Source organism: Bos taurus, chromosome 11 (assembly GCF_002263795.3).
Source record: "Bos taurus isolate L1 Dominette 01449 registration number 42190680 breed Hereford chromosome 11, ARS-UCD2.0, whole genome shotgun sequence".
In the NCBI taxonomy this organism is placed as follows: Eukaryota; Metazoa; Chordata; class Mammalia; order Artiodactyla; family Bovidae; genus Bos; species Bos taurus.
This window is the reverse complement of record NC_037338.1, coordinates 37,184,081-37,204,031: the sequence shown is the minus strand read 5'-3', so window position 1 is coordinate 37,204,031 and position 19,951 is coordinate 37,184,081. Positions and strand designations below refer to the sequence as shown.

Here is a 19,951-nt window from a genome sequence, read left to right as displayed (position 1 = left end):
TCCAGGCAAGAACACTGGAGTGGGTTGCCATTTCCTTCTCCAATACATGAAAGTGAGAAGTGAAAGTGAGGTCGCTCAGTCATGTCCAACTCTTAGCGACCCCATGGACTGCAGCCTACCAGGCTCCTCTGTCCATGGGATTTTCCAGGCAAGAGTACTGGAGTGGGGTGCCATTGCCTTCTCCAAGACAGCACTATGGGAAAGTAAAAAATCGGGAAAAGTGATTTTAATGGGAAGAGTATTTGAAGGTCACTCTTAACAGCTATTGCCTCTACAAGTGAAATATAAATGATCCAAAGTTAAATCCCTTTCCCAAATTATTACCAAAGTAGTTCAATCTCAAACTAAGAACTCTCCAAAATCAGTCAAGACTTCAGTAAGTCACCTTAACAAATGGACTCCCCTCCAAGGAGAAAGAGCTGGACTGAGTCCACCCACACTCACAGCCAAGAAGTTCTCATGGAACAAATGTAATCCCTGAGGCTGTGGCAAACCAGACTGAAGTCCTTTTTGTGTTGGTCTTAGTGGATACCCAGAAGCAGCCACTCAGTAACAACTTCTCAACTGTCGTTTCCAATGGAGGATAAAAAACATGGACTTTTAAAAGCTGACACGGTACTTCTAATAGGAATGGGATTATACTTTTGTATACACATCTGAATGTGGGTTACAGGATAAAAAACCTTTCTCAACTATATAACTGAACTGCCAGATAAATGCAGGATGTCAAGTTAAAGGTGAATTTCAGATGAACAATGAACTTTTAGTACAAGTACACCCCATATATATTCCATGAGACATATTTCCACTAAAAATGATATGCTGTTTATCTGAAATCTAAACTCTAAGTAGTCTTGCTTGTTTTTCCTAAATCTAGCAACCCTACATATCAGTATGCTGGGAAAATTCAATTTGAGAGAGGCAAGGAAGAAGTCTAGTTTGGGAACTCAAGCACCTAACCATTCCTGTATCTCAAGGTCAACTGTGAAAACTGTGCCCTCTAGTGCAGCTACTAATTAGCCACCTTCTGATAAACAAGAGTCCTAATTCTATGCTTCTCTGGACCACAGATGCTAACTATATAAAACAGTGCCAGGGGTAAAGGGCTCAGATATAACAAGCCATTAAGTATGATGGTACCCTAAATGGAAGAAGTCATTAGTAAATGCTATTATTTATTAAATAAAATTAAAAGCAAAACTTGCTATGGAGAAATCACATGAAGACAACAGAAAGTAAACTGAATATATAAGGGATTATTATGTGAATTAAGCACCATAAACAATATTTTTTAAAATAACTAACTCTATTGAACAATTACAATGTGCCAAACAACATTCCAAACCCCTTACATGCGCCAGTGCACTTAATTCTAATCCCCTAAGAAGTGAGTACTGTTATCACGTCCACTTTACAAGGTGAAGAAACCAAGACACAGAGATTAGGTAATCTGATAAGACTAGAGGGATAATACTTTCTAGCTTGCCTCAGACAGTTCCAGTTTATGCCCACTGTGCTGGTACAGTTGTTAAAATGCTCATGAATTACCCAGCGTGGATGATGGGCACATGGTCACTTACCAAAGCCCCACAGTCAGTAAGTAGCAAAGGCGAGGCTCCATCTAGGCAGTGCAGCTCCAGAAACAGAAACCAGCCACTGAAACACAGGGACCCAGTCCTAACTTCCAGGAAGAGGATTCCAAAATGAGATGGGATTAACCTTTTCCCGTCTATCCATTATACCCTAGGCTTCCTACATGGTTACAAATCAGCGTGGGGTAAAGGCGGGGGAGAGGTGAGGGCATGTTTTTCACATCTGTCCCTTATCTGCCTTTGAATCATTGATAATACCCAGCAAAAATCATTTGTGAGCAGAGAGAATTCCTCAGCTAAGCTATATCCACATCACAGGGTCTGAAAATTTTTAAACTAACTTAACTAATCAGAGTAATATTTAACTAGATCTTTTTCTATTTTGGAATGACCTTCATCTTCCTTCAGCTGGGTCCAGGCAGCCAGAGCACGATTGTGGCTATTTTTATTAAAACAAAGGTGAGCACACTGTTTGTTTAGTCGCTCAGTCATGTCTGACTCCTCTGCACTCGAATGGACTGTAGCCCACCAGGCTCCTCTGTCCATGGGATTGTTTAGGCACAAATACTGGAGTGGGTTGCTGTTTCCTCCTCCAGAGGATCTTCCTGATCCAGGGATGGAACCCATATCTCCTGCAAGTCTCCTGCACTGCAGGTGGATTCTTTACCACTGAGATACTGTGTGTGCTGGTTTTTAGTTCCATACACAATGAACTTCCTGTCTTTCCCTAATAATAAAAATTTTTTCTAATAAAATCTTCGATAAAACATGATTTTCCCAATAAATGCTTCCCAATAAACATTAATGCTAGTTTGACAGCATGAAGAAAGTGAACAGGAACTTTTATAATCTGTAGGCTCCCCTCATATACCTCATTGTGAAATGCATGACAAGTGGTCCCATTAAGGACAGGTAAGATGCCCCTCAAGGCTCAGGACAAGGAAATGGTCACAAGCAGACTGAGTGTTCCCACACAGTTGCAAATGCTTCACAAAAACTGTCACCCACTTAATGTGGTAATTTCAGCCCTTAACGCTTGAAGTTGTATGACTCCCCCTGGCCTCTCCCAGCTTACCTTCTCCTTATACAAAGGAGAGGATGGACTAAGGTCCACAGGGCCCAGCCTGATTCTGAAACTTCTGATTCTATGTGCTCCCTTCAGTCTTCCTGACCGTGTACCGCAACCTAGCAGTAGTAGTGAAGTCGCTCAGTCGTGTCCGACTCTTACGACCCCATGGACTGTAAGCCCGCCAGGCTCCTCTGTCCATGGGATTCTCCAGGCAAGAATACTGGAGTGGGTTGCCATTTCCTTCTCCACTGCAACCTACAATGTAAAAACTCTGCTCCACCACAGACTCTCCTAACATCTGGCTTCTCAGCTGGCCGGTCCACAAGGATGGTCCACGGAAGTACAGCATTACCTGATGGCTCAGACAGTAAAGTATCTGCCTGTAATTCAGAAGACCCGGGTTTGATCCCTGGGTTGGGAAGATCCACTGGAGAAGGGGGATCTATCCACTTCCATATTCTCACCTGGAGAACCCCATGGATAGAGGAGCCGGGTGGGCTACAGTCCATGGGGTCGCAAAGAGTCGGACACAACTGAACGACGAACACATTCCCTTTTTTCACAAGTCCCCAAAGGTGAGGAAATCAACACTCCTCTCTTAAAAGCAGACTTAAACCAAAGTTATTTTTGTGGAAAGCCAACACAAGCATCTGAGGGGGTCAAACACCTTAAAGACCATAAGAGATGGCAGTCCTGTGACCTGGCCCGGGAGCAGCCTTTGGTAAGCAGTTATGTTCTTGTGTCTGTCGTACTCGCTGATACATTAAGCCTGACTCCGGTCACCCCCAGGCCATGTGAAAAATGGTTTCCAATGTTTATTTTTGTGACGGGTCATGAATGCTTTTTCTACAATGACAGTAAAATCAACAAAAAGGACAAAGCTAGGAATCATGGCTCCAAAGAAGCTTTTTTCCTCCTGCCTCAAATCCTCACAAGTCACCTTCAAAAGGCATATACACTGGTCAGGTCCTAATTGTAACAGGAGTGGGAAAGGGGTGGGGCGGGGCCTGCTGATTCAACTGATAGTGTTAAAAGTGTGTTTTCTGTCACGTAACAGCAATGGCCCTTCATGTCTTATCACTCACAAAAGGAAAAAAAAAAAAAAACAGAAAATAAAAACTGAATTCTCAGCCTGGATTTCACATGATTTTTTTTCACAGAAACTGAATTCATTACTTAAAATAACCCATAAGCTCAACGCTCTGGGGAGTTAGTAATGATAAAGTTCTACTCACGCATAGTTATGAAACAGGAGGAGCACCTTCTCACCCGAAGTTTTACCACATGAAATTTACATTTCAGTGAAAACTTGCTTATTGAGATTTGTTACATTTGCAGGCATAAAATCCCTGGCAACAAGCATCATGTTTAAACTAAACCAAAGCCTTCTGGTTGAGAAATAAGTAATACCTCTTGACAAAACCTGTCTCTCTGCTTCTTATCAGAGCCCTCATTTCAGTAGTGTTGAAACTTCTAGAAAATTTGTATTGGAAAGTCAGAGGGAATCAAGAAAAATGCAGAAACCAATAAACAATTATATATGTTTAGGCCATCTGCTCAAACCAATTTAGGCTTTTATCACCACAAAGACGTGTGGTCGCAGTTTGTTTACCTTTCTCTTTTCAATGGTATGTTTAGAACACAAAAGCAACTACATGAAAACAAAACCTTACAGATTCAACACAGGCGTGGAATCAATAGACTAAAATTTTAAAACAACACTGCCTGTGATTTGACTCATAGTAGCAGAAATCAGACTCTTCAAACAATCAACTCTTCTAGCAAAGGATAAAAACAAAGCTTCTTCTCAGCATATGTAATAATTAAAACATGATTCTAGTAGCTTTGCTTTGTAGGAGAACAGAGTAGACTAGAGCATCCCAAAGTATATCCTATGAAACCCTGATCTAAGAGAAGCTATGAAAAAAAGAAAAAAGAATTCCAAAATCAGCGAAGTCTGGGAAACATACATCATTCTTCTTTCTACAACGCCTATTTATAAAGGCTCTGAGAAAGAAACCCATTACAGTCTGTTTCGCCTGGCATTCTCTTTTTAAATAACACGTTAACATACTGCAAAACTAGTACTTCGAAGAACTTGATAAGGAATGCCGAATTAGATCATACTACCTACACCATCATATACTATTGGTCAGAAACTTTTAATGCCCACACATACCCAATCTCTTCTCTTTCTGGTCACATGGGTATCCATATTACACTTGCCTTGCTCCCCTGCACCTGGGCAAGGTCATGTGACTAGTTCTGGCTACTAACTCATATGAACCCATCAGTCAGAGTTCTTGAGGGAGAAAAAATGGGGGAGAGCCCCCTGCCATCCTATGATGGGCATAGAGTATGAATGAGGAATGCACCTCTGTGTCACTGAAATTTTGGAGATGTTTGTTACTGCAGCACCAGTTAACTTGCCTAATACACTTTGTGGGGAGACGCGGGGGCGGGGGGTGGATTTTCTTAAATCAATGAGTTGACTTAAGAGACAAGATACATATAGAGATAGAAATATTTGAAGGATGGGAAGGTAGATACAACAAGAATGCATCTTTAAGAAGGCCACTTTGGTCTACAGAATCTTAAGTCAAGAACAAAAGATCAGTGAGCTAAAAGTAAATACCATGGCATGGACTAAACTGAAGTGGCCAAGTTTAGTTTGCCTGCAGTTTCGTTTGTTGGCACAGGTGGGAGTGAGAGCAGTAACATCACTCAACCAGTGCCCATACTGTGCCAGACTCAGAAACAGTGTACAGACTGCTACTTTTAGTCTTGATTCTGCGATAGTTGGTAGGTAACTTTTCACATCATCTCCCTTTCACATGAGAAAACGAAAACTCTACTAATTTGCCTAAGATCATACCACTAATAAATGGTATTTATAGAACTATAGGTGTCTATATTCTTTTTCTTATATTGCTAGTCTGAATTAGTAGAAATATCTAAATCAGGAAACTTAAAAAAAAATAATTTGGAGTATCATTACTCTAATGCACCTTGTAAGAATGTAAAAGTATTATAGAATCAAAAAGGCCCAAACTTTCAAATGAAAGACCTTGAGCTTTTAAAGAATAAACAGGATGTACTTATAATCAACATACTAACTGCTTACTAAGGATAACAGGCACTTCTCAAAAAAAAATTTATTTTTTCAAATTATAAAAGTAAGATGTACTCACTGTAGAACAGTGGAAAATACAGAAAAGCACTGACACAAAAGCAAAAATCACAAGTCATCCTATCACTCTCCCCTCAAAATTAATATTTGCATTTTTCTTATCTCTTTTCCTTTGTTTTTTTCTTTTTTTCTTTGTTTTTCTATATAGTTGGAATCACATCATATATAAGGCTGTGTTCTGCTTTTTTCCCCTTATTTTAAAAACTTTTCCATTTATTAGGAGGTTTTCAATAATAGTATTTTTATCAGTCTAATAAGAACTAATAGCTACTTATTTGCCAGGTATTAGACTAATCGCTTCACTTATATTAACATACTTAATCCTCACAGTAACTCTCCAAGGTCTGTACTACAACTGACCCCATCTTACAGATGAGGAAACTGAGACAGAGTACGGTTAACGACTTGCCCAAGGTCACAAAGTGAATCCATGGTAGAGTTGGGATCCAGACCCAGGCAGCCTCTGGGTGAGCACTCTAAACCACTATACTGTACTGTCTCCATAATATTCCTTCCTCTTATTTACCAATGACACACATCTGGGTTATCACCATTTTTTTCTAATATAATAATGTTACAATAGACATTTTTATAGGCATCTGAAGCAGTATTTTATCTAAGCCTATTCAGACAGCCAAATTCTTCCCATTTCAACAAGTTCAATTTATTTTCAGCTGACAACAGCTGTAGAAACATCTAAGGCAGCTAGCATTTCATAAACCAACTCATTGCTCCACCTACCCCTGGTATGAACTTCCATGTGGTCCTCACCTGTCCACCCCACTGCCATCTACAGCAGATGTCTGTAATGTTTCCATCTGCCTTCACAGGGCACAAAGAACCAATTAAAACCATGGGTCTGTTCTATGCATCTCCCAACATACATAAGCAAATGCTTGTAAATTTTTATGTCTGGAATACTTTAAATGCTAACCTTATTTGTTCCTAGTCTTATAAGCTCTGACAATACAAGGCATACAGAGAGAGATAAAATGCAATATGCATGTATAAAATTGAAACGAATAATTTTCTAATTTAGACCATAACCCAGAAAAGGGATATTCAAATACTTTCCTTTTCGCTTGCTTTTCACTGTTTACAGAGAATAACTGAACTCTTCTGCCATATTAAAGGAATGATTTGAAATGAAAACAACCCAAAATGGAATCTCGCAAGCAGATCAGACTATGGTGTACGTAAAAAGGGAAGGTTGCTGGCTCTGGCTCACATTTCACACCTTCTGAACGCAACTTACCAGGAAGGCTATTCAAGAGCATGTTTTAAAAGACACGGAATGTGTAAAAGAAGGGAAATGAAAAAACTAATTTAAAAAATTTAGAAATCATAAATTTTCCAATATGTCAACCATATCACATAGAGAATTCATTTGTCATTTAAGAATTAAAAAGATCAATACTTCTGAGAAGTATCTCCACAATTTCTACAAAACTTTTTCATGTTGTAAAAAAACCAAAATGTTCTTCAAAGATTCTGAAACCACCTAGAAAAGCAACCCTAACTCTATTAACCAAACACCTAAGAATTATTAAGTATCTGCCTCTGTATGAGGCACCTACATAGAGCCAGAAATGATGTCTCTATACAAGGAGAAGCCCTCTGAAATAAATGTAAGATACTAAAAGTGGCAAAGCAAAATTCAAAATATAAATCTGAAGATGGCAACATAAAAGAAACAAAGCCATTTGCACGGTCCCCTAGAAAGCTATAAAACTATTACAATTAGTTCTAAGTCCAGACTTCTAATGGCTTTTAAATTAGAGAATAATTAAGATATCTGTTAAAACAAACCTTTAGAAAATTCTTACTAGGAACTTGGTTTGTATATAAGCCCTTTAAGATAAAGTTCATTCACTGTTTTCATATTATATTTAACATCGAAATCCTCCATTTTTATTTCCACTCAGTAATCCAAATATTGTATCAGAAAATTTCATCTTCATAGAACCCAAACTGATAGGTTGTTCAGATTATCCACATGGGCAGCCCCCTGCCTTCATCCAGCCCCCTCAGCTCCCCCATATGTGCTGTTCATGTCACCATCAGGCTCCAAATGACCTGCACAGCAAGACTGCACATCTCCGCCCCACACCCACCTTGTTTTTATCATGTTGACTTAAAAAAACAAGACTTTCAATTTAAAAAAAAATTGAAAGACTACAGTTACAAAGCACATCAATACACGTAAGAATCAGGTACTGCAGACAAATGGCCAATGAACAAAGTCAAAAAGTGAGTAATCAAAGAAAAAATAAAATTTGCAGGTCGGACACGAGGGAGCAACTTCACTTTCACTTTTCACTTTCATGTATTGGAGAAGGAAATGGCAACCCACTCCAGTGTTCTTGCCTGGAGAATCCCAGGGACGGGGGAGCCTGGTGGGCTGCCGTCTATGGGGTCGCACAGAGTCAGACACGACTGAAGTGACTTAGCAGCAGCAACCAATGCCTTTTGCTTTACTTCTGCAATGTTTTAGCATCCAACCATCAATAATTCATATCCAAATGATTATCAGATATATAAAATATAGGAGTTTTTTTTTTAAACTTCAGGGTCCCAATTTTCATTCAAACCACAAAGACTGCATATTTTGCCCTGAGTGGAAAAGGTGGGGTAGAGGATGCTCCACATGAGGTCTCATTAGTCCAGGGAAAACCACTCAAGATTTGATGTTACACAGAAATATTTGCCTCCATATCGTCACAAGATTTAAGATAACTGGAACAAAAAGATAAATCAGTAAAAATAAACCTTGCTAAACTAAACATGAAAGCCACCACCTCTGTTTCACTTATTTGCTCAAGTGAAATGACAAGTTTCAAGATATTTTGTTAAATGGTGGCTATTTTAAGACAGGACAAAGACGCATCAGTGCTCGTCACGCAGCTTGCTCCTAATCTTGGCAGTTCTCCAACACATTCCAACTTTTTATGCACAGTTTTGCTGGAATCTCACCCCACTTAACTTTAAGACACACTAAGTAAAATGTTGCCACATTACACAACCAACCTGCCATTTATTCCCATCCGTTCACTTTGCCCAATGACAACAAAAAATCAGACCACCACCTGCGTGGATGCAGCTAAATCCACATGATCTAATTCACATGGGTTCCCAGAAGATGGATCAGAATATTATTCAAACTGGGAGGAAATGCTGTGTGACAGTGTTCTGAGGAAGGCTGATTACACACCAGCCCAGGAGGAGAATTGATACTGTAGGACAAAAGCAAGTTCAAACCCTGACTACAGATGTTAGACCCCAGGCATGCTGCCACTGCCTACATTTTGAGGCAGATTATTAATCAGAGTGTATTTTAAAGGATAATCTCAGTATTTAATGAGTCCTATTACCTCCATAAAAAGAATGATTTAACATAGCATTACATCCTCTAAGTCAATGTACTCTCTAATTGTTCATATTTGGCCAAAAAAAAAAAAAAAAAAGTCCTCTTCAAAAACAAACTGGAATGGTTAACCACACACTGTTACATTCCATTCTTGCTAAAAAAAAAAAAAAAAAATTTAATTAGCACATTTGATCCTTATGCTCTGCACAGCTGCACAGCATTCCAGTGATAGGCCAGCTATCGACACAGGCTCTACATGAAATAACTACTCACTTCAAAAGTTGAGAAGACTGTGAAGCAGTTCTCAAGCATGACCCACTAAAGATATATTTATTCCATGGGAACAAGTTCATTTCTACAAGGGTATATAGTCCAAAGGAAATCTATACTATAATTTAGATTAAAATATTCATGTAAATGTATACTAACAAAATCATCCTTCAGAGCTGGAAATATATAGTTATAAATATATGCATATAAATATATATAAAACTCAACTGACAGACAAGAAACAGTCTTCCCCAGGAACAAGACAATAAATTAGCCTGATCTCTAATTAAACTTTCATCCTTTCTGAATCAGAGGAGATTTTCAGAACTAGGATGAAAGCTGATGTTCTTACTGCGAGGAACATATACTTCCAAAGCAAAACAATCCTTTCAAAATGAGAAATCACCCTGATTATCAGGGAAACTCAGGAACTCTTTTAGCAGCGGATGCCAATGTAAAACCAGCAAACACACACACACACACACAAAACCCACCTTAAATAAAACAGAGAATAAAACACAAAGTGTGCCCTGGTTTCTCCTCTGCTCAAATGGCACACAAATGTCTCTGCTCCAGGTTCAGGGTGCTTCCTGGACTCCGCCCCAGGAGATAAGATGGGTATTTAAGGACAGCTGGCAGCAGAGTTGTCAACCTCACTGTGAGAAGGACCAGACCCCTCTCAGAGAAGTCACCCGACTGATATCGCTGACCAATACCTTCTAAAACAGTGTCAGGCATGCTCACCCAGTCAGAGGGCCAGACAACGCTACATTCCAGCCTCCTGCTCTCCCCACCCTGGGGTACCAGGGCCAGGCTCTGGGTGCTGTCTCCGCTCAATGCCTCCCCTCGTGTCAAGACTCAATGTCTGTAGCTGCCTGTAGGTCAGCTGAGATCCCTCCCAGCTCCATGCTTCGGTCAGCCCAGGCACATTAACCATCAAGCATTTGGCCACCCTCAAAGAAAATGGTTCCCATCAGTTTGGGAGTTTCTGAAGAATTCCTCATTTGGAGAGAGTTAAGTTCACACAATGTATCTGAGTTCCATCACCCAAACTTGCTCCATCCATCTACTCACCCCCATCCATCATTGGGCCCAGCTCAGATCTCCCCTCTAAATTGCACAAGGAGCTACCACTGGCCTTAGTGTATAAACACGGGAAGAAGGTCATTTGCCACTTTTCCTTGGGGCCAACCAACCCAAGTGTGAACCACAAAGAACCTCACAGAAATTGATGGCAAAGGCTTTCTTTCTCTTCCAATGAAAGGGCATTTCTCCCCTCTTCCCACACCCTCATTCCCTCAGCACATGAAGAAATCATTTTACCACCTTCTTCAGGAGTTCAAGAGGCCACCTACTAGAATTAAGGCACAAGAGAAGCACCAGCGAGTCATCCGCATCACATCCATCCATCGGCTGCCCCACGACTCAAGGAACAGGTCTGCATAATCAAGTATGCAATACTGCCTTTTCTCCTATAAATAGATTCTGGATCCAAAGATAGAATTCTCAAGAGTTCAGCTAACAGAAAGACCCTAGGAAAGCGGAGCCCTACTGTGTGCCTTCAACAGCTACCACCAAACCCAGCCCCGTAAAATTTATTACATTTAAAACCAAGATTATGATAACCACCTCCATCCTATCCACCACACTTTCTAGGGTAGCTGTTTCAGACCCTGAAATCTGAAGACAGAAATAAAATCAGTTGTTGTCTGAAGCATAGAGGGATCTCGCTCAAGGGAATTCATGCAACTCTGATGGGAATTCCTCTCAAAACAAAACAGAAAGCACACATTATCTAATGAGAACTTGATTTCTGGTACTTTTCCACTGTAAAACAATTTTTAAAGAAAGTATCTATAATAAGCACATGTGGGGTTCTCTAAATCTTTGCCATTTTCCTTAACACCTTCACCACTAAAACAACTCGGGGAAACCGACAGTATCCATAAGCCACAGTTTTAAATGTGAACAGTAACAATAAGATATTATGTCCTGTCATGCTTTGTGTACAAACTGGAAAGGTGATAAACACCAAGGGATGATTTAGACTGTGAAAAATTCACATACTGAGCTTAAGGTCTGAGAATTGATCTTCATTTATGAGATGAACAAATATGTACAGAGGGAAAAGGGGTTTAAAAGACAAACATCAAAATGACAACTGCATGTTTCTGGGGTCACCAAATGGAGTCAGTAACTTTAATTTTCTTCTTTGTGTTTATGTTTATTTTCCATATGCTCTACAATATTTATTATTTTGCTAATAAATATTATTTTGAAATTTAAAAAAATATTTATTGGGCTGCATTAGGTCTTAGCAAGAGAGTTCCAGAAAAACATCTACTTCTGCTTCACTGACTAAAGCCTTTGACTGTGTGGATCACAACAAACTGTGGAAAATTCTGAAAGAGATGGGAATACCAGACCACCTGACCTGCTCCGGAGAAACCTGTATGCAGGTCAAGAAGCAACAGTTAGAACCGGACATGGAACAACGGACTGGTTCCAAATCGGGAAAGAAGTACAGCAAGGCTGTATATTGTCACCCTGCTTATTTAACTTATATGCAGAGTACATCATGAGAAATGTCAGGCTGGATGAAGCACAAGCTGGAATCAAGATTTCCATGCTCTGCTATGCTATGCTAAGTCACTTCAGTCGTGTCCGACTCTGTGTGACCCCATAGACGGCAGCCACCAGGCTCCCCCGTCCCTGGGATTCTCCAGGCAAGAACACTGGAGTGGGTTGCCATTTCCTTCTCCAGTGCATGAAAGTGAAAAGTGAAAGCAAAGTCACTCAGTCGTGTCCGACTCTTAGTGACCCCATGGACTGCAGCCTACCAGGCTCCTCCATCCATGGGATTTTCCAGGCAAGAGTACTGGAGTGGGGAGATTTCCGTGAGAAATACCAATAACCTCACATATGCAGATGTCACTACCCTTATGGCAGAAGTGAAGAGGAACTAAATAGCCTTTTGATAAAAGTGAAAAAGCAGAGTGAAAAAGCTGGCTTAAAACTCAACATTCAAAAAATGAAGATCATGGCATCTAGTCCCATTAGTTCATGGCATCCAGTCCCATTAAAATGAAGTCGCTCAGTCATGTCCGGCTCTTTGCGACCCCATGGGCAGTAGCCTGCACCAGGCTCCTCAGTCCATGGGATTTTCTAGGCAAGAGTACTGGAGTGGGTTGCCATTTCCCTCTCCAGGGAATCTTAGATGGGAAACAATGGAAAAAGTGACAGACTTTATTTCTTGGGCTCTAAAACTGCTATAGATGATGACTACAGCCATGAAATTAAAAGACGCTTGCTCCTTGGAATAAAAGCTATGACCAACCTAGACAGCATATTAAGAAGCAGAGACATCACTATGCCAACAAATTTCCGTCTAGTCAAAGCTATGATTTTTCCAGTAGTCATGTACGGATGTGAGAGTTGGACCATAAAGAAGGCTGAGCACCAAAGGATTGATGCTTTTGAACTGTGGTGTTAGAGAAGACTCTTGAGAGTCCCTTGGACTGCAAGGAGATCGAATCAGTCAATCCTAAAGGAAATCAGTCCTGAATATTCATTGGAAGGACTGATGCTGAAGCTGAAATTCCAATACTGTGGCCATCTGATGAGAAGAGCCAACTCATTTGAAAAGACCCTGATGCTGGGAAAAACTAAGGGCAGGAGAAGGGGACAACAGAGGATGAGATGGTTGCATGGCATCACTGACTCAACGAACATGAGTTTGAGAAAGTTCCAGGAGATGATGAAGGACAGGGAAGTCTAGCCTGCTGCAGTCCATGGGGTTGCAGAGTCCTACATGACTGAGTGACTGAACAACAGCAAAGGTCTTCGCTGTGGCACATGGATCTTCACTGCAACACAAAGACTGTTACCACATTTTGTTACTATGCAGGGATTCTCTAGTTGTGGCACCAGGGCTCAGAAGTTGTGGCACCAGGGCTGAGCTGCTTCGTGGCATCTGAGATATTAGTTCCCCCATCATAGACTGAACCCGTGTCCCCCACACTGCAAGGCAGATTCTTAACCACTGGACCACCAGGGAAGTTCCTGACATTTTTAAAATTTTTATTTTGTGGTGACTTTACGCTAATTTACATTTTTTTGAAAGTATATATTCTTCATAAATTGTTCAGAAAAAACTATGCATACTGCATAAATTAGTAGACACTGTCAAAAATTCAAGGATTCTAAAAAGGTGGAAAAAATGAATATTTTAACTTTTAAGACAACTGTACTATCAGAGCACTGCCATGCTACAGGTTAAAAAATACAAAGGAAAATGTTTAAACATCACAGAGAAAAATAAATAAAAATTGTCTTAAGGAAGAATCTAGGTTTTCCTTCCCCTTTAAATAAAAGGGGAAAAAAGCCCTAGAGCAGAATAAAAATATGTATTGTTCCACCCCGAAGTCTCTGTATAGCTGGTGAAGAACATTCCAGAAAAATGTGTAGTCCATGAATATTTAGATTTGGCTTTGAAGCAAACATACCTGGACAAAAATTATCCTGAAACAGCCACCCAAGAGGGTAGGAAAACAAACAAAAAAAAATTTCATCCAGAACCAAAGGCTTGGCCTTCAGCCAGAGGATGCTGCTATCACGCTCCCCTGTGGCCCAGTTTCTACATCTTTTCCCACACTCTACGGAAATGGCAAGGCTCTAACAAATTGCATATTTAAATGAGGAATGGAAAAATCTTTTCAAAACTTCAGCATTCTTTACACCTTCAGTACTATGAATGCTGCATTTCTGAAAGCCCCAGTAGAAACAAATAGGGCATATATTTAGCCAATTAATTATTTCATTCATTAGTCTTTATCCAGCTAAAATGAGGTTTGTTACAGGAAGTGTCAGGATGTTCTTGATAAAGGCCAAAAGTTTATTGCTAAGTATTTTCCAAAATATGCAGAGATGAAATTAGAATTCCTCCACAATCCCATACCCAGAGATAATCAATGTTAGACTAATGAACTTACTAAGCAGAGACATATTTTATTATACAAATTAAACACTGAGCATACACACTTCAAAAGAATGAATTCTAATTATATACCATTCTAAATTTCCTAGTTTATCTGTTGGGTAAAAAAAATTTGTAGTTATATTCTGATACAAATTTTATTGACTAGCTAATGGCTTCAAGTTAATGTATTAAAAGATCAGAACCAGCAAGGCACTCCAGATTCTAAAGCAGAGATGCCAAATGGTTCTAAAACCATTTGGGTGTTTACTTGTACTGTTAAGAGTTCACAAAGAATGGAACTATGATGCCTATGTACATGGGCCAATGTTATAGCAATCTTGAAATTATAACATCTTACTTTCATATCTCAAAGCACACTTCACCTGAAACCCTTCTCAATCAATCATTTAAAGTTCAAGGTGGAAAAAACACAAAATTCCTGAATGTAAACTAAGTTCATTTTTCTAAGCTACAATTTACAAAGTAAAAAGCCTTTGACTGTGTGGATCACAATAAACTGTGGAAAATTCTGAAAGAGATGGGAATACCAGATTACCTGATCTGCCTCTTGAGAAATTTGTATGCAGGTCAGGAAGCAACAGTTAGAACTGGACATGGAACAACAGACTGGTTCCAAATAGGAAAAGGAGTATGTCAAGGCTGTATATTGTCCCCCTGCTTATTTAACTTATATGCAGAGTACATCATGAGAAAAGCTGGGCTGGAGGAAGCACAAGCTGGAATCAAGATTGCCGGGAGAAATACCAATAACCTCAGATATGCAGATGGCACTACCCTTATGGCAGAAAGTGAAGAACTAAAGAGCCTCTTGATGAAAGTTAAAGAGTGAAAAAGTTGGCTTAAAAGTCAATATTCAGAAAACTAAGATCATGGCATCCGGTCCCATCACGTCATGGCAAATAGATGGGGAAACAGTGGAAACAGTGGCTGACTTTATTTTTCTGGGCTCCAAAATCACTGCAGATGGTGATTGCAGCCATGAAATTAAAAGACGCTTACTCCTTGGAAGGAAAGTTATAATCAACCTAGACTATTAAAATATAATTAAAATATAAAATATTAAAATAATATGACCAACATAGCATATTAAAAAGCAGAGACATTACTTTGCCAACAAAGGTCCATCTAGTCAGGGCTATGGTTTTTCCAGTGGTCATGTATGGATGTGAGAGTTGGACTGTGAAGAAAGCTGAGCACCAAAGAATTGACGCTTTTGAAGTGTGGTGTTGGAGCAGACTCTTGCGAGTCCCTTGGACTGCAAGGAGATCCAACCAGTCCATCCTAAAGGAGACCAGTCCTGGGTGTTCATTGGAAGGACCGATGTTGAAGCTGAAACTCTAATACTTTGGCCACCTGATGCGAAGAGCTGACTCATCTGAAAGGACCCTGATGCTGGGAAAGATTGAGGGCAGGAGGAGAAGGGGACGACAGAGGATGAGATGGTTGGATGGCATCACCGACTCGATGGACATGAGTTTGGGTGAACTCCAGGAGTTGGTGATGGACAGGGAGGCCTGGCATGCTGTGGTTTATGGGGTCGCAAACAGTTGGACACGACTGAGCGTCTGAACTGAACTGAGTACATTTGAGGGCTTGGACCATAAACCAGAAAACATTAATAATATTATTTCCTCTCTAACATTTCCCTCACCAGCTAAGGACAAAGTGACTCATTTCTGGGATTCACCTTCAAACCACTATCCCGATAAAATTCCCCACTTAAAAAGTCTTAAAATAGTCCCTTGTCTCCCTTCATGGCTGAGGATTTTCAATCACACACATCTCTTTCTCATTTACGTGACACACGGACAAAAAGATATCATTATATGCATACAGAAATATCATATATAACATTATATAAGAATCTCTTTTCATAAAAAAGGACAGTATTAAAATTCATTCCTCCTACTCTTAGACTGAATATTCTCAAAATGCCAAGAAACCATTAATTGGAAGAAAATCTAAATTGGAAGTCATATTTATCTTAACATTTTCACTTGGATTTTTTCTGCATTTCTGACCAATTCCAATGAAACCTGATGGTCTAATGGTTACAAAACAAGTTCCAGCAGTAGTGTTTGGGCTTCTGCAAGTGAGAACAAATATGTCACAGAATTCCACTGCTCTCTTCGAGCAACTGTGCAGTTTGGACATAATAAGAGAAACCTGGTCTTCCCCACTCTTTAAACTGATGCAGACTGTGAAGTCAAGCTAGTATTCCAGCATATGTGAATGTTCTAGCCCTCTCAACCTCATTCAGAAGTGACTTACACATGCTGATGTTCTCCCACTGCTCCACATAAGAGCAGAAGACAGATATGACAATCCTTTGGAATCTTAAACTATTCCCTAACAATAATCTACAACTGGCCAGGCTTACTTTTTCCTTTTCTTTTTTTAAAAATTAAAGGGTTGATTGATTTTTTTGGCTAAGAAAAAAATGATCCTCATGGTAGTCTATTGTTTATTGCACTCTTATTTGTAAAATATTTTAAAACTCCAAATGAGAAACATTAAGTCATAGGAATTTCCTTTCATACAAGAAAGGAAATCATCCATCAACCTACCATCCAAAGCAAACTATTAACATTTTCACATATTTCCTTCCAGGCTTTTATTTAATATAACAAAATAGGAGTTACACCATATTATACAGCTTTGCAGAGAGATATTTCCACTGAATATTATATTATTAGCATTTGCCCTTTTCAGTAAGACTCTAACAAACCATTCAGTACATTGAATTCCATCCTATGTACTGCTCCATAATATATTTGACTATGCCACATTTGCTTTTTCACTATTAATATTGCTAAGAAAATTCTTGTTTAAAAACCTGTCCTTATTTTTAATTTTCTTTAGATTACAGAACTACAAGGGGAATTTCAGTCCAAATGGTATAAACTTTTATGTTTTTGGTTATATATATATATACATACAAATACATGTATATTATTATTACTGTACTAACAATTGTATCAGAGAAGGCAATGGCACCCCACTCCAGTACTCTTGCCTGGAAAATCCCATGGACGGAGGAGCCTGGTGGGCTGCAGTCCATGAGGTCGCTAAGAGTCGGACACAACTGAGCGACTTCACTTTCACTTTTCAGTTTCATGCATTGGAGAAGGAAATGACAACCCACTCTAGAGTTCTTGCCTGGAGAATCCCAGGGACAGGGGAGCCTGATGGGCTGCCGTCTCTGGGGTCACACAGAGCTGGACACGACTAAAGTGACTTAGCAGCAGCAACAACTGTATTAATCCAAATATTCTTCCAACAGGTGATGCAGAGGTCCAATCTCACAGCATCCCAGAGAGCATTACCTATCTACCAGTTTAAGTGAAAAATTAACTGTTCTAGTTAATATTTCATATTACTGCTGAGTTTGAACAACTGAATATGGTTATTGGCTTCGTTGTTACCTTCTTTTATAAACTATGTTCCTATCCTTTCCCTAAGCACTAGGGTTTTAGCGTTTTCTTGTTTATTAAAAGTAAGTATTAATTAGGTTTTCCTTTCCTATAATTTAGACATAGGGACAAGTTTAATATAGACTAAATTTAGCATTATTTAAGTGCAAGATGGTATTGCTTATGGGAATGTATCTTTTCTGAATAAATCAAACTACTTATTTGCAAGGAAGCATAAAGGTGACACAAACTAAGCAAAACTTCCACATTTTATGACAATTAAAATGTATTGTGATGGGCACTGGATTATTCCACTCAACTTTCTTAGTCCTTTGTGACAGAAACTTAATGCTACCATTTTGCAAATGAAGATACTGGGGCTTGAAGACAGGTCAAGGCAGTTTGCCCAGGGTCAGTGGATGGAGTGATCTGGTGGAGGAATTCCAGGGCCTAAGGCTTGGGACCTCTGCATCCAACAGCCTCTCCCCAGTCACCCTAGCCCTGACCTGTCTCCTTCAGTTTCTCGAACATTACCTCCACTAAGAGTTCTTCCAGAGCCTCAAATTCAGCACAGTTAAAGAAAACTGATTTTCTTCCCAATGAGATATCCACTCTTCCCCTTCATTTGTCTATGTCTCTCATCGTGATGATGACCATGTTCTTTGTCATTATTCAAATATGAACTCTTTATTTTAGCTCTCATCCACTCAGGTCCACTCCCATCCAGTCATCCTACAAAGAGTCAGCAAAGGATCCAGTCTTCACAACCTTTCTCCCAGCCCTCCCCTCCTCATTCTCTCAGCCTCCAACCATCACTTGCTCCCTTAACCTCTGGACTCACACCATCACCTCGTTCCTGTCTCCCTGCTTCTAGCTTCTGTTCCATGTGTTTTGAACATGGCTGAAGTGTTGTGTTATTCAACTATCATCACAGAATTTTAGATGTACAGGATCTTAAAAACTAAGTAACAGATACGATCAGCTGGTAGTTCCGGATTCAAACACTGTGTGGAGAGTTTCTGGAGCTCTAGATCAGCTCTGTGGAAAGAGTGCCCTGACTGATTTTCTATGCCTGCTAGGGACACAGAGAGTGGTGCCCTTGTGGCAGATTTTAACCTTCACTATGGAAGATCCCCTGGAGAAAGGAATGGCAACCCACTCCAATATCTTGCCTGAAGAGTCCCATGGACAGAGGAGCCTGGCGGGCTACAGTCCATGGGGTCACAAAGAATAGGACACAACTGAGCAACTAACACTTCATTTCTTCATGATTTCACCTAAGTTTTTCATTTTATAAATTTAGATCTGAGACCAGAAGGATTAATGGCTTGCTGAAGTCATATACCTGGTCAGTAAAAGATCTTTTATCTTCTACACATACAGAGCATATTCTTTTTTTTTTTAAGTTGAAGACTTTATTGCATGCAAAAGGAAAGTACATGTTGGAAAACTCCATCGTGGGAACTTCCTGTACCCTGAAAGGCAATGCCAAAGAATGCTCAAACTACCGCACAATTGCACTCATCTCACACACTAGTAAAGTAATCCTCGAAATTCTCCAAGCCAGGCTTCAGCAATATGTGAACTATGAACTTCCTGATGTTCAAGCTGGTTTTAGAAAAGGCAGAGGAACCAGAGATCAAATTGCCAACATCCTCTGGATCATGGAAAAAGCAAGAGAGTTCCAGAAAAACATCTATTTCTGCTTTATCGACTATGCCAAAGCCTTTGACTATGTGGATCACAATAAACTGTGGAAAATTCTGAAAGGGATGGGAATACCAGACCACCTGATCTGCCTCTTCAGAAATCTGTATGCAGGTCAGGAAGCAACAGTTAGAACTGGACATGGAACAACAGACTGGTTCCAAATAGGAAAAGGAGTATGTCAAGGCTGTATATTGTCACCCTGCTTATTTAACTTCTATGCAGAGTACATCATGAGAAACGCTGGACTGGAAGAAGCACAAGCTGGAATCAAGATTGCTGGGAGAAATATCAATAACCTCAGATATGCAGATGACACCACCCTTATGGCAGAAAGTGAAGAG

The 19,951-nt window shown here is 39.8% G+C and overlaps 1 protein-coding gene across 9 annotated transcripts in view; it reads right to left on the bottom strand.

Moving 5' to 3' along the window:
• The window catches only part of SPTBN1 (spectrin beta, non-erythrocytic 1), a 213,086-nt gene that overhangs the window by 185,088 nt on the left and 8,047 nt on the right, over positions 1-19,951 (bottom strand). The window contains exon 1 of one of the 9 annotated variants that reach the window (XM_015473439.3): positions 1,581-10,040. The exons of 7 other annotated variants lie outside the window; for them this stretch is intronic. The gene's annotated coding sequence lies outside the window, so the exon portion shown is untranslated. Of the gene's footprint in view, positions 1-1,580; positions 10,041-19,951 lie in introns of those variants that run through there. One more of the 9 variants, XM_024998774.2, reaches the window with a different exon arrangement.